This window comes from Crocodylus porosus, unplaced genomic scaffold (genome assembly GCF_001723895.1).
Source record: "Crocodylus porosus isolate Cpor-Errol unplaced genomic scaffold, CroPor_comp1, whole genome shotgun sequence".
Classification (NCBI taxonomy): domain Eukaryota; kingdom Metazoa; phylum Chordata; order Crocodylia; family Crocodylidae; genus Crocodylus; species Crocodylus porosus.
This window is the reverse complement of record NW_017728943.1, coordinates 109,209,270-109,225,334: the sequence shown is the minus strand read 5'-3', so window position 1 is coordinate 109,225,334 and position 16,065 is coordinate 109,209,270. Positions and strand designations below refer to the sequence as shown.

General features: G+C 39.6%; 1 long non-coding RNA gene across 1 annotated transcript in view; it reads right to left on the bottom strand.

Annotated features, from left to right (window-relative positions):
• The window catches only part of LOC109320054, a 15,646-nt gene extending 5,486 nt beyond the window's left edge, over positions 1-10,160 (bottom strand). The window contains exons 1-3 of the long non-coding RNA XR_002103707.1: positions 10,019-10,160; positions 8,503-8,507; positions 2,655-2,659 (exon numbers count right to left, since the gene is read on the bottom strand). This is a non-coding gene — a long non-coding RNA (uncharacterized LOC109320054). The remainder of the gene's footprint in view (positions 1-2,654; positions 2,660-8,502; positions 8,508-10,018) is intronic.
• Between the last annotated feature and the right edge of the window lie 5,905 nt (positions 10,161-16,065).

Here is a 16,065-nt window from a genome sequence, read left to right as displayed (position 1 = left end):
GTTGCCCAGGCTCCTGGCATTAGTGTACAGGCAGGCAAGTGTGCCCTTGGGGGCTCTTGCCTTGCCCACAGATTGTACCAGGGCTGGGGCAGGGGTGGGCTCCCTTAAGTGCCCCTTTAAGTGCCTTGGTCCGCTGGCTTTGCATATTTCCTTCAAGTCTAGGTAGCAGTTATTTGGTTATCTGTGAATATTCTAGGTTGGGGGCTGGAAATGTGTCGTCTGGAGGCTGGAGCCAGCAGCATTTGACAGTAGGGATCTTCAGCAGAAACTTTCCCCTGTGCTGCTCTGGGAGAAATGGAGTGAGCTGGGTTCTAGTGCCTGCATGCCCTCTACTGGCATTAGGTCACAGCCTTAGAAGGGCTGCTGACTGTTGTTCTAGACCAGTGGTCTCCAAAGTGGGGTGTGCGCACCCCAGGGGGTACACAAGCCGATCCATTGGGTTGCAGGAAGAAAATATTAGAACTTCTATTTATGCAGTGGTGCCCTCACTTGGTCTGTATGTCAGACGGTCATGTGTCAGGTACGGTGTGCAAGGTATCCTGAGGGAAGAGTGAGAATTCCACAAGGCAGAGGGGTTGACAGTGGCACCCTCACTCACGTATTGGGGATGCGTGCTCAAACATTTTTTACTGATAGGGGTGCATGATAAAAAAAAAAGTTTGGAGACCACTGTTCTAGACTACAATGGTGAAAAATCTTGTATGCTTCAGTACATTTAAGCACTAACCATTGCCTTTTTATCATTGGAGAACATTAGTTTGCAGAGAAGAAATATTAACAGGGACAAACTGGTAAGTTTGCTTAGTATTTCCCAATATGCCTTTGAGTTCTTTCTAGCATTTGGAACAAGAAGTGTGATATAACAAGCAAGTAGAACCTAGTTGTTCCCTTCAGCATGCTAAACCTTAAAAATCATTTTGCTTTCACTTTTACAGGTGTTAGTGCTTCATTGGTAGTCGCTTCCGGTCAGTAAAATCTTGCTGACTCTACACTGTTGGAAAATGTTAGTTGCCTGGTATTATGTTGAGTCAGATGGCTGAACTAATGCAAATACAAAAGGGTGGATAACAGTAAGATTAGTGTCCTAATGTGTCTTTTCAGCTCATCACAAGTTTAGGTTTGAAAAATATTCAAGTTTAATGTTGTAGCTGGCTGTTATGAACATGGTACATTTTTCCAGCTTGAAGCTAATTTGGGGCATGTTATAAGACTGGGCTTGAAAGTTGGCAGTTTAGGATTCTTTTCTAAGACTTTGTATGCAGCTGTAACTTCTCACTGTAAGGGGATAAAACTGATAAGTGAATATTTAGGTATTAGCAGGTTGATTTTTTTTTTTTCCCTAAGTTAATTCTTTAATTGCATGTAGAAGGGAATTGATTTTGAGAAGCTTGTAAAATGGTCTTTCACTGAAGTTGTACAAAAATGAACTATATTCCAGAGCAGACTGCATTTATTTTAAGTCACTTTAATAATAGTTTGAACAGTGATACTTTGCATAATATTAGGTCATAGATGTGCTCAGAGATGTAGATGGTTGTTGGTTTATGAATTGCCTGGCATTTCAAGCACCTGAAACAAACCTGTTTATTTTTACCTACTTCATTATTTAGGTAGATCATTTCAACTTAAGTAGTTTTACTTGACCATAGTGAATTTACTGAATGACTTGACTTTGACTTGTTACCCTATTTGCTTGTTAAATTGTACAATAACTTCTATAATTCTCTCTGGAAATGTGGTAAATTGTGAAACTCAATAGTTGCATAAGTGTTGCGTAAGTGGTGGTCTTTGTGACCCATGCTGGGGTACACTTAGGCTTTCATGGTGTCCTTCAGTCCCAAACCCCTTTGTTGTATACTGCTTTGGGCTCCAGGAACAAGCAGAGATGTGTCAGGGGCCATCTTCCTGGCACAGGGTGCCACAGCTCTACCTGTCTTGTAAGGAATCGGGGCTTTAGTCTGTTCTGTTTGATAAACATTAAATTACATCCTGTGTAGGAAGGGCTCTGAAGTCAGACTTACCACTGATAATAAGTTTAAAAAAAAAAAAAAAGAAAGATACTTTTTTTTACCAAACCAGAAATAATAATAATCAGTATCTGTATATCGAAACACAGACAGAGATATTAATAAAAGATGTTCAGAACAATTATTCCTTTGGACACCTGCACCTTGACTAAGCCAAAATGTTGTGGTACTGTTTGCTTGCTTTAGTCACCCAGTGGATAAAGCTGTTTTCAATACACAATGCCAGAGGATCTTTCTACAAAGGCCTACTACCATGGCAACTCTCTAATACTTGTCCTTATCTGGCAATTTACATCTCTGTTGGATTCTTGGGGCAGCTGTACTCTACATACAACTTTCTGCCATAGGTATACATCTGTTTGAGAAGACAAGGCACCTTTCCTGATCTAGTAAAACCAAGAAACAATTACATCCTTGCAATCACAAAGATTTATTAATTCCCAAATCAGAGAGAGTCTTTTATATCTCATCAGATACTTTTTTTGACAGAAGACCTCTTCTCTCTGCAGTTCAGGTTATTGTAATCTGGCTGGGGCCTCAGCCCACGTGCCTGGGGTTACATCGTCTGTGTGTCTGTGTGTCTGTGTGTCTGTGTGTCTGTGTGTCTGTGTGTCTGTGTGCCCTGACTTTAACTGAGTTCAGACTAGCTTGCCTAGCTACCTCTTTTCAGCTCAGATTCTCAGTGATTACACCCTGTTTGAATAAGAAAGGAACCTTTAGCTTAATCGCTGTTTTGTTTCCCCATTCCAGCTTTACTGTAAAAATATAATAACACTTTTACAATGCCACTCCCAAATGATAAATGGAGGAATGATTTTGGAGTTCAAAGTGTCTTGTGCAGATGTTTATTCCAAATTTGATTCAACTGATCTCACATTTGATCTCTTTGTAAAGCTAATGATCAGTTGTATTAATTTGTGTCACTTCTTCATTGTTGTGTAGATCATGTTATTTCTTTGTGCATCTTAGCAATTTTGTGACACAGCTTAATCAAAAGTGGTAGCTAGATTCCAGGACAGCAGAATAACAGTGACATGCATACTTAATGAACAGGAAGGAGGCGAAACCCTTAAGGCCCAATGACTCATTGCTTTACTAGGACAAAACCTATTGTTAGGCTCTTAGACACTTAGCAGAAAGTGCTATGGGTACAGAGAGACAACTAGTTGTTAGGATAGGCAGCCAAATTATTGGGGGTATTGATCAGCCCGTAAGGGGAAACATTAGCCTCTCAGTGTCAAGTATTTGGGGAATTCCAGATTCTCCAGGCAGCAAGAAGTGTTGTAGAGCAGGGATTGACAATGTTTTTATAACATCTGGCCACTGCTTGTTACTAAAGCCTGTGCTGCAGGCTGCACACCCCTAATGACCAGCAAATGCTGAAAAGAGAATATAGAACAAGACAGGTGGATCTGGTGGACTCCTCCTTTGGTGCCTGGCAGGAGTAGAGTGACTAAATCAAATGCAGCAATCGGTAGAGCCTGCAAAACCCCTCTTCTGCTGCCTTGGCTTGCTGCTGATTCCCAGAGCTGCTGCAACCCTGAACCAGTCACTTCTTGGGCTGGATCTAACATGTAGGTTGTCAACCCCTGTTCTAGAGGACCGTTGGAGAATAAGTAGTACTCTGTGTGTGTGGCGGGGAGAGAGAACTGTGATGCTGGCTAGGAAGTGTCTATTAAGTAGAGAACATTTTGGGATTTTCCAACACCTGGGGGTAGGGGCAAGAATCCTGGTCCCCAACAGATAGTTGAGAGAGAGGCTCATCCCTGAAAATACTGCCAGGACTCTGAAGGATTGTGCTATATCCAAAAGAAAGGGTGAGATATTTATTTGTATGTTTTAATGTTTTTGCTTCCATACTAAAGTTAACATTTTCCTTGTAAATTTTTCTTCTGTGTAAAAATCCTTTTGCTATTTTGTTACTTACCCAATTTGCCTGCGGTAAAGTGTAATCTCAGAAGAGTTGATATTCCAGGTGTGCCTCTTTTCTAGAGGGGAGGAGAGGCCCAGAACTTTGCATGACCCAAAGGAGAGATCACTTGGGGCTGGCAAAGCTTCTCATGCTGTAGCTGTGGGGTCTGGTGTAAAACAAACCTTAGTCTGTTCCTTGAGCCAAACAGCAGGACAAGGGGAAAAGTGATGCTCCAGGAAGTCCCTGGCAGCTGAGTCCATGACAAATAACTAGGCTTGGAAGGACTCAATTTTTATTGGTAAGTGTTGATTAATGTTGATATCATCTCTCACTCACAGAAGATGAAAGAATATTTCCATCATTAATAATAAAAACATATGGAAAGTGATACAAAAAAAGATTGGAGCATGTAATGACAGGGGGCTGCAGTCCTGGAGAACTGTGTTGTTTGTAGTTTGGACTGCGACTCCTAGAAACCCCAGGGGATTGAACAAAGGAAGTGACGGAGTGGATGAGGGAGCTACAGGTGAGCAGAGCTGGGACTGATGTCAGCTCTTTTGCTCAGCTGGTGGCAGTCCTACGGTAGTTACGTTTGTTACAGCAGACTGTTAAAATGCACTTTAATAATGGGTTTTTTTGGTCTCCTTTCAATAGTGGGTTGCGAAAGAAAATCTATAGAGAATCATGCAGTGAATACCCTGACCTAGAATTAAAAAACAGTTAAAAAGGCTGGCAAGGGAGATGAGGATATTTTGTGCTACACGGTTTGTGAGACAGAAGTCACCTGACAGGCAAATCACATTGCTTAACATTTGAACAGTTAGACTCATTTGAAATTTAAAAAAAAAAAAAAAAAAAAAAGGCAAGCAAAGACAACACAGGCTGTGATGGAAGCCTGCTTGGAAGGAATGAGACAATGGAAGAAAGCAGCATTGGATTTTCCTCACAATGTGGTATATTCATTGTTCTTTGAAGCAGTTCTGATGAATTCATAGATTTCATAGACGTTAGGGCTGGAAGGGACCTTGGGAGATCGAGTCCAGCCCCCTGCCCAAAGGCTATATGCCCCGCTTTGCAAATATGCAAGCACCATGTACTTGCCCAGAATGTTGTCAACTGGAAGAAAAATACTTGTCTGGAGGTTTGGGCACCACAAGTAGCAATTTAAGCAAGTTTTGAGTTGTGAGAAATTTTCTTTAGATGAAACTCCTGGGCTCGGAGGACAGTCAACAATTACTGACCTTGCAGTGTTCTACAGTGATGACAATAAATCTGTAAATAAAATTCTGTTAAAATCCTCTGTTGTTCTTCATTGCAACAACAGGGGTCGTGTCAGTTTGGATTCAGGATATGTTAAAGAGAGTATGTCCTCCCTCACATGGGAAAATTTGTCAATCAACAGCGACTCCAGGATGTACATGCAATGCCTAGTGAAGGACTTGAAATAAATGCATCCACATCTGCTGCACATACCATGTATTGCTCCTCTTTTTTATGTGGCTGTTGATCGCGTATTAAAAACAGATGAGCTCTGTGACATCAATGGATTTGTGTTACATTTTCCAGCAATGTTTAAACATGTCAGCTAGCAAGCAAAGGCAAGCATTTTTTTAAAGCCTGTGCCAGCTGCAATACAAATTTGTCAGATTTGCATATCTTTTTTTAATCCCCCCCACCACACCCAACAATCTCTGGTTTTCCTGGTTTGCTGCAGCAAATTACTTTCATGCACATTGGGACAGTGTCACAGACTTTCTTACTAAAGAACCAAATGTCATCACTTCAAAGGAGTGAAAGTATGCATGATGGTCAAAGACCATGGAAACAGCAAGTTATGTTTTGCTTGTGCATTTTTTTGGAAAATCCACACTGCATTTGCAAATGGAAACAAATGCACCCTTGATGCATTGCATTGACACTGCTTAACTGCGATCTGCATGTTGCTGCTGATGTAAATAATGCTTTGAAAGAAGTGGAACTAGGTCAGTGGGCTCTAGATGGCAGCCCCATTTATCTGCAGTGTTTGCTTTTGCTTCAGAATTTCATAGCAAACCGAAGGCAACCATATCCCGCAATGTATGTACCAGATGGACTTTATGGATCAGAATCTGTCTTTGCCAACTGTAAAGTGTTCGATCCAATTATTAAGGCTCAGATGTCACGTAATTACAGCAACTATGAAAATAGTCTGCAGATTTTCCCTTGCAAGGCAGGAGAGTTCAAGCACGACTTTGACTTGTATTTGGCACATGAAATGCTTTGTGATAGCAACATAACAGCACTTGATTACTGGAAAAGTGAGACCCAGTCACTGCCTGTCATGTCCGGTGTGGCATTATGTGTACTTGCAGTGCCAGTAACTTTAGTGTCTGTGGAAAGACTCATTTTGTTCAGAAAAATTCTAGACAAATGTCCCATGTGCCTCTCTGAAGAATGACTTGAGCAGCTCAGTGTTTTGTACTACAATAAAGAGTCAAACCTAAATTTGGAGAGTTCTTGAAATCTGGATTAGTTTGCTGGATCTAGCAGATTGTGCAGTCTAGTAACTGTAACAAGAAGTGATTTTAAAAATACATATATTTTTAAATTTTTTACTTAATTTTTTTAACAAATGTACTACCAAATGAATAAAACGATTTAAAGTGGTATGGATTATTGATTTATGGATATTTGCTTTTTCTGTTTTGACATGAGATATTATAAAGCTTTTATAAAGCTTTATGGAGGTATACTGATTTGCAGCCTGCAGCAGGGGCTTAGTAACAAAGCAGTGGCCAGCTGTTGGAAAAAAGGCTGTGAGCCCCTGCTCTAGAACATTCTTTCCTGCCTGGAGAATCTGGAATTCCCCGAATTGCCCATCTCCCTGAAAGATGCTTGCTATTGAGAGGGTGATGTTTCTCCTTACAGGCGGATCAATACCCCCAATAATTTGACTGCCTATTATAACTAGCTGTCTCCCTGTATCTATAATCCTTCTTGCTAAAGTGTCTGGGAGCCTAACAACAGCTGTTGTCCCTGTAAAGCAATGGGTCATTCTCCCTTAAGTTTTACCTCTTCCTAGGTATACGATCATTAATCGTCTGCCCACCACACCCGTAACTGCACAGATCCTGAAAATTTAAATTGATAAAAAATGAAAATAATGCTTAAAAATAAACATTGATATCTGTCAAAACTAAAAAAAAAATTGCATTTTACCAAGCCTAAAGATATTCACAACAAATAACAATCCATGCAAATGATAAAAGTGGCACTGCTTATTTAGCTATCAATAGAAACTGCACAACATTGGACATGCCACATACCACCCCCCCCCCCCCCCCCCCCAAAAAAAGGCCTGTTCTTTGTGCGAGTTTGTGACTGTTTTAATGGACTTTGTTTTTAGGGTTTTAATTAGATTATTCAGAAACTTAATCCAGGCATGTTTTTATTAAACTCAAGATACAAAAAAGTTTGTATCCCGTTTGTGTTAGAATTTTGACTATTTAACAATTGAGAGGTTGCATACAACTGGAAGGGACCTTGTGGAACGTAGTCAAGTATTGCTGGCAGCCGCATCATATAATGTCTTTTACAGTCATCCTTGACTGCAAGCGGTTGCTGCTGCTGATAATCCCTTCATTGAGCCCCATTTGAGGTTTTTTGTGTTTTGTCTGGTTTTTTTTTTTTACCCTGGCTGCTTCTGTTGAAGGGGTATTTTAGAATCTTGCTGCTCTAAAAGTTGGAAAGCTTCAAATTTCCAACCTAGCTTGTTCACAGCAAATTTATACCCATTCAGGATCATAGGAAAGTAGGGCTGCAAGGGATCCCATAGGTTATTAGTTCAGTCTCCTGCTTGAGGCAGGATCATCACTGAAGAAACATTCTAGCCAAGTGTCTTCTAGCTGGTCTGTTCCAAGTTTTGCCTACCCTCATAGTTAGAAATTTCTCCCTGATCTCCACCCGGAATTTCCTCTGCTGTAGCTTGATGGCATCATGCTTAATCCTGTCCTGTATGGCCACAGAGAAAAGTCCGTTTCCATCTTCTCTGTTAATTGCCCTTCATGTGTTAGAAGACTGTTTTCAAATCCCATCTTTCTTCTCTTCTCCAGACTAAACAACTGTACTTCTTTTAGCCTTTCCTCATAAGTCATGCTTCCCAGGCCTCTAATTACTTTTGTTGTTCTCTGCTGAACTCCTTCCAATTTGTCCACAGTATGGGGCCCAGAAGTAGACACAGTACTCCAGATGAGGACTCACCACTGCTAAAGTTGAAGAATCACTTCCCTTGATTTGCAAGTGATGCTTCTATTAATGTAACCCAGTATTCTGGGGTTGTTTCCCAAGAAGAGTACACTGTTGGCTCATATTTAGCTTTGCTTCACTGTAACCACCTCTGCAGTGCTGCAGCCTGGCCAGTCATTTCCCTTTCTGTATAAGTAAATGCAGTTGTGTCATCCCAAATGTGAGATTGTGTACTCTTCCTTGTTGATTTCATCTGGTTGATGGGTTGATTTTTTTTTTTTTCCCCCCCACCAGTCTGTCCAGGTCATTCTGGATAATAGATATACCTTCCTGAGTCACTGCAGCTCTGTCTAACTTAGTATTATCCACAAGTTTGCTAAGTTTTATTCAATCCTGTCATTCAGATTAATGGTGAAGATGAAGTTGGACAGTATTAGACTTGGGACAGAACCCTTGGCATCCCCACTTGATACCTCCTCTCAGATAGGCATTGAACTATTATTTTTTGAGCATGATGATCCAACTAGTTATGTATCTTTTTATCTTGTAGTACTTTCATCTAGTCTATGCTTTCTAGTTTGTTTAAAGATAATGGGATGTCAAAAGCCTTGCTAAAGTCAAGGTATATCGCATCCACTGCTCATCCTCCCCTTCCCCCCCCATCCATGGAACAGATCACCTTGTAGAAAGAAATCACATTGGTCTGGCATGACTTCCTCTTGGTGAATCTGTGCTGGCTCTTCCTCATCTTATTGTTCTTTAGGTGCTTCACAATACTGTCCTTGAGGACCTGTTCCATGATCTTCCCAGGTATTCCCTCAATTCTCTTCCTTTCCTTTTTAAAGAAGGACACTATATTTCCTGTAATCTGGACCCTCACCCAACCTTCAGGAGTCATCAGAGGGGACAGCCAGTGGCTCTGAAATGACTTCAGCCTATTCTTTCAGTACCTGTCATGAGCCTACAATGTTTTAGGGGGTGTGGGGTATGTCTTCCATATTTTCTGAATTTGTTTTACTGATGACATAAGTACATATAGGTAACATTAGGTGTACATCTAGGTAGCATCCAGCTGTCTGTAGCCCTTTACATCATGAATATGTCTGCATAGACTCTGGTATTTGATATGAATACATTTCTTATAAGTTGTAATAGGGCCAGGGTTGCAGAATGAGTTTTGTTCTGGGAAAGGCTCAAAGCCTAAAAAAGGGCTGAAGAGAGATGACTGACAGTCAGCATCTAGCTGGGTTAAATACCCACGCCTTCTAGACAAAACAAACAAACAAACAACCAAACAAATTTACATTTTAAAGACTATCACTTGGCTACTCAGGCTGTTTAGAGGAAGGACATTTCTTGCTGTAGGGAAATTGAGAGACAGTACCTTTAAAGATATTTGATTAGTAATCTTCATGTATGAAAGGACACAAATATTTCTTAGTCTTAATTAGAGCATGAGAGACTTTAGTCAAGTAAGCATGCACCTTTGAGGTGGGACAGGAAGTTTATAGGTATAGTGAGACCTCCCCAAGAATCTAATGGATCATGTTTAAATGGACAGATAAGAAACCATGCTTAACCCTTTACTTTGAGCTTAAAGTTTGTCATTTCCTGGGCTGGTAAGATGCTTTGGTTCCGCTTTGATCCCTCAGCTAACAGGCTGAGTAGAAACTGTATTCTTGGGTAAAGATGCAGTGTGAACTCTGTTACTGTTCTGATAATTTACTTTATTTTATATTCCTGTGTATACCTTAGCATAGGGTTTGATTTCTTATGTTTACTCTTGTTTTTATGATAAATGTTTGTTGCTTACTGTCAAATAAAGTGTGATTTCAGAATATTTGACTGTGTAGACCAGTGTTTCTCAACCTTTTAAGTAGCAAGTACCCCCAACTTCTAAAAAATTTAATAAGTACCCCAGCACTCAATTTTCCAGGGGTTTTATATTTACAGACTAATGTGTGCCATATGTTGGAAGAAGGGCTGTGGATACAAGGCCGTGATATGACAGATGTCTGATCTGGTGTGGGTAGGGTTGCCACCTTTTATACCGGGTTGCACAACTCAAATATGTACCTGGGCTAGAGGTGATGTTTGCCAAAGCTAGGAGGGCTGAACCAGATTATTACTGGGGAATTTGAAGCACTGCGCAGTGTGTGGCACACCAAATTTTTTTCCATAGTTTTGACAGGAAAAGAGGGTGAGAGTGAGTGAGTGTTGGGTAACCCCAGACATATGCGTACCACAGGTTGAGAAACTGTGGTGTAGACAACCTTTTCACTGCAAGGGGAGATGCATCTTTTTCTGTGTGCATGACTGGACAAAGGTGTGATCCTTCTGGTTGGCAAAATTCCCTGTGCTTAGAGTTGGCAAGACCTAGGTGAGATGGTTGAGGTTGAGGCACTACACACCAAGGAGTTTACCCTTTTTTTTTCAGCTGGTTCTCAATGGTCAAGCAGCAGAGGGGTTTGAGGTAGAAAGCCACTCCTTCAAGGTGTGGGAACACACTGAATGCATCTCTCAAAGTTGTCCCTGTTTGCATCCCAGGCCAGGGTATGTCAGTATCATAATGTGTATCCTATCTGACCATGCCAGCTCGAAAGCGCATAGCTTATCCAAGTACTGCTAGACCTGTTTTTTCACAACTCTAGGATGTTTTCTTCCTCATCTTTGCTGCCAACTGTGCTCCATTACCTGGTTCCTAACCCTGTTTTTGAAGATTGAAGGGGGGAAAAAAGCATTAAATACTTTAGCCCTCTCTGCATCATCCATAACTAGATTGTCTTCTGCTTTCAGTAAGGAACCTAAATGTTTTTTTTAGTCTTTTTTTCTTAACTTGAATAACAAGTATCATTCTTCATTTCCTTTTCCTGATGCATTTTATTGTGAACAGTCATATCCTGTCTATGTGTTCCTTTTGCTAGGCTAAGCGAGTCAAGGTCTCGTAGTCTTTCTTCATATGATTGACTTTTCCATTTTCCTGATCATCTTTCTAAATCACTCTTTTTCTGCACCTGTTCCAGTTTGAATTTCTTAGACATGAGTGACAAGAAGTAGATTCTACATGAGGTCCAACCAGAGACCAATGCCCTGTAAAGTAGCATTAATTCTTCCCTATCTCTACTGGAAATACAGGTCTAGTATATCCTAGTTTCATACTTGCCTTTTTTGCAGCATTTTGACATTGATGTTTTACTTACCTTGTGATTAACTGATAACCCTAGGTTTTTCTCTTCTTCTGTTACTAACTGCTGAACTGTCAACATATGATAGACATTTTTAGTTTTACTTCGCACTTCAATTTATTAAACTTAATTTCCTTTCTATTATTCCATTTCTCAGTATTGGGCAGTTCATCCTGTGTGATAGTTTGATCCTTTTTTTCTTGATGTTACCTCCTGCCTTTGTCATTAGTGTAAACTTCATAAACATGGTCCTACCTTTTTATGCCAGTGTCATTAATAGGAATAGTAAATAAAACTAGTTCCAAGACCAGTCCTTGAAAAATGTTATTACTGTAGTTTAATCCCCTTTCAGTCTAACATTTCTCTCAACATGACCTGTAGTTGTTTTCCTATCTTAGCCAGTTTCTTTCCCACCTTTACAGTTCTCCTAATCCCCAACTTCTTTAAGTTAACTATTATCTCCATGTGGCACATTTTCCAAGCTTGCTTGGAGTGAAGATGGATTAGATGTGCTGCATTTCCTTTGTGTAAAGTTACTAAATAACTAAAACAAAGCAGTTATCAAAGAAAGGTGTTAGACTAGATCCTGCAAATTAAATGTGGTGAACCTGTTGCATTTTGTCCCATCTTTCATTTGATTCTGTCTTTATCCTTGCTGTATTCTTTGTTTCAGAATTTGCATGCTATTAAGATTGGACTAAATTCTTCTGTTTTTTTCCCCAGTTCATTTTTTTTCTATTTTAGATGTACTGCTTTTGTTTTCTAGTCAAGCTAGTAACAACTGTTTTTTGAAAATGTACTAAAAGTTCTTGTTACTGGACTTATCATTTCACATGCCACTTTTGAATCCTTGAATGCAGATTCCTCATCTCCCAAAATGAATGCATCAGATTCTTGAGTTTTGTTTCCATACCCTTACTCCCATTTCTTTCTCCTGTTCTTCATGATTGTCTTGGTGAAAAATGGACGGGCTTTCCCTGCACTGTTGAGCTTAAAGCCTGACCGTGCAGCCTAATACTGGCTGCATGGTAGGACTTTGAGTGTGGTGCATGTTCAAAGTAAACTGATACAAACCAGCTACAAAGATATTCCACATGCAACAGGGAAGGTTGTCTGTTAGATTTGGAACATCTTTGTGGCTGGTTTGCCATTTTTTATTGTGGGATTATTTGGTCGAGTAACAGTCACATTACAAGAAAGTTGGAGGACACTCAGTTTTAACCTTCAAGAAACAATGTCTTGACAGGGCTTAAGCTGTATTTCTTTGTTGAATTAAGTGTATGTACTTCAATGGGTTAACTTCTCAGTTTATCCCTTCAGCTTAGCTTGGCCTATCTCAGTAGCGCTCTCCTTCTATACTTTCCTTCTCCTTTGCATATCCTTTGTTTTTAAATTACTACATTCCTTTCTATTTAGTATCCACGCCATCTGCAAGTCCACTCATAGCATCTGATGAAATGGGTGACAGCTTATGCCTTTCTGAATTTGTTAGTCTCTAAGGTACCATTCTGCCCTGCCTTCTAGATGCCCATAGAATGGAGATCAGCAATTTGACAGTTTAAAAGCTAAAATATTTGTTGGACACGCAGGCAACTTGCAGTTGTCACGTGAGTAGTACTTAAGGCTATCATTCAGGCAACTGTCTCTTCCAATTTCTTAGATGGTATTTGTGCCTGTGTAGTTAGTTAACAAGTTTCCTTGAGAGTAAACAGAGCTGTTGTATACATAATGCCTGGTGATGATGAGAAGTTCAAGATTGGTAGATCTTACAATTTGTCAGAAACAGTTTAATGGATCCTGAAAACGTCTTTCATAGTCTCAAAACAGTGCAGTAGTTAATGCATTTAGACTGTCAAATGTTTGATTTGTTGTTGTAAACAAAGAGCTGGCACCTGTCAGCCAAAAAATGGTCCCTTTCACTCTGCTTCTTGGACAGACTGCTGACAGATGCACATTTTTGTGCCAGGAGTAGGGCAGTGTAACGTAAAAATGGTGTAGGGAGCAGGATGTTAAAAAGAAGTGGGAATGGACTATTGTCAGCAGCAAATTGTCAAAGTTTATTATTAACTGAATTGGGGATGTATGAAGAGCTAGCAGATCCTGTTCAAATAGATTAGGCTGTAGTTGAAGTGATGAAAGCTGTCAGCTGAGCCTCCCTTATGAAATCATGCTTCATATGCATAGAAGCATGCATGCTTTTATAAAAATTGAATTGGCTTTATTTTGCTGTACTAGTCTATTAAATTAATTGAAGATATTCATTTAAAAACTGACCCATTTCAGTTGCTCACAGAACACTTGCTTCAAGTTTTTCTCCTTTTTCTGGTTTGTGTTGCAGTACTAGGTTAATTATTTTTGGTGACTGATCCTGTCAGAGTTTGCATGATGTGATGCAGGAACAGATGGATGTAAAAATCCAGCTTTGCATGTCTGTAACATTGCTAAATTTTGCACAACTACCGTAACGATACTGAAATATTCTGTTCATAGAGATCTCTGTAAAAGCTTAAAATAATTCTTCATAAGGAATATGTAGCTTTCACTTCTGGTGACACTGTGATTTGATTAAATAAGCTTTCATATTTTACATACCACCAAGGAATCAAAATGGTGTATTGTGTTGTTTTTATGTGCATATTTTCTGATGAACTCTAAAATAGGTATACTATTTTAGCTGTAGTTGCTTTTCCGCAAACAATTTTGATTCTTATTTTTTTGCAGATCACAGTATTACAGGTTGGGCAAATAAGCTTCCAAGTCTATTGGAAGTAGTTAGGGGTATATATACATTGGTAAGCCGTTGAGTTAGTGGGTAGTGAAAACTTAAACAGAGGCTAAGTTTTATCCATACTGAAAATTTGTATTACTTTAAAAAATGTTCTGAATAAAAATTTAAAGATGCAAGTCTTTTTAATGTGGATGAAACATTTTCCTTGTCTTATCTACCTTTTTCCTTGCAACCTGTTCTTAATGCCTTTTCCAGTCTTCCGAGACTTTCCTCTTTTACCAGGTTGCCTATATCCCTATTACTGGCCTCTGCTTCCCCTACTAGTAGTATCTTGTCTTCGAATACATGTACTTCCAGAGTCCTCCCACTGTAAGACTAGGGGAGAGCATTTTCTGTGTTGTACCAGTCTTGTCTTCCTTCCTTCCCTCTCCCTTTCCTCCCTTAAGTTCTGGGTAAAGCCCACAGTTATATCAGTATAGTCAGGTCAGTTAATTATCTGTATACACTTGAAAACTTACCTGTAGGGTTGTGACCTACATTGCAGCTTCTGGGAGTAGAGAGGGGAGCAAAAAAGATTACTGCATTTTGCCATTTGGAGAAACACAAACTTATCTATTTTGTATTATAGCATGGGAACCAGAGAAATGGCTAAGTCCTGGTTGAAAAAACTAAAACACCAAAGGGTGACATGGGGGTAAGTAGAAGTGGGAGCAGAAATCAAGTACTTGGCTTACAAAGTTCTAGTGAAGTCATGTAGTACCATTTAAGTAAGATGATAGCTTCCCAGCTTCTCATTTATTATTCTCACTCTTTGGGCCTTCCAGGGCTTAGACAAGGATTTTTTTTCCCCTTTCTATATCTCACTTGATTCATTAGTTCAGTGGTTCTCAACCTTGTTAGACGTGAGGCACTGGAAAATTCTGGCTCTTAGCTTTCCCTCCTTTTTTGACTATAGAAGAATAATAGAGCAATTCTTGTGTTGCAAAAAACTTGGAAAGACCACAGCAGGTCAGAAAGTCTCTGGGGTTAGCATGTGAATCATGTAGCTGTTTGCATATTAGGTATGCACACAGTACTAACATTGTGGGGCATCACACATTACCTTTAAATGAATCTCATGGCACCCCAGGGTGTTGTTGCCGAGAATCACTACCTTAGTTGTTCTTGCTTAACTTAAACATTGAGATGTAACATCCCCTCACAAGCTTTGTAGTACTTGCTTTGTAATTCTATTAAATCAGTGTCTTTTTTTGTAAATCACGGTACTCTTCAGTGATGCACCGAAAGAGGAGGGAGAACCCAAAGTTAACGACCTCTAGTGCTTATGCAGGATATTACATGTGTTAAACCTCCAAGGCCTTTGGTGGCTGGTTCATTAAGGCATCAGAGTCCATTTTACCTAAAGTTCCTCATAGGTTTGGCCTTAGAAATGCAAAGCTTTATACCAGTACAATAAGTTATTTAGTTTGGGCTTCAAGAGTCATCTCCTGGGGTCTCAGTATGGAATTGCTGTTGAGCAGGGGGGTTTAGATTTCTCTAAGTAGGAGGAGATGTAGACTGTTTTTCCTATGGTGAAGTGCATATAATTGCTTCTATGCCTAGATAAGGAGAGCCTACCAGAGAAGCTACAAAATAAATTTCCTTCTTGTATCAAATGCATGCTTCACAATTTGACAAACTATATGTTAATCAAAGAAACAATTTATGGGTTTGCAAAAAATATTACCTCAGGAACACTAGCAATAGCATATGCATGCCATTGTATAGTGTTTGAGTATTATTTGGTAAATGAATGTGAAAATAGGGAGCTATGTCTCTCCAAAATATTTGCATTGTTTTGAATATGAGTATATCTCTTCAGCTATTTTTGAAATATGAAAGAACAGAATTTTTATAAATAATTTATAAATGAAATGCACCTGTAACTGATTTCAAGCTGAAATCTAGTTGTAGGCATTTTCAGGGTTGCTGATCAACTCTAAAAAGCTG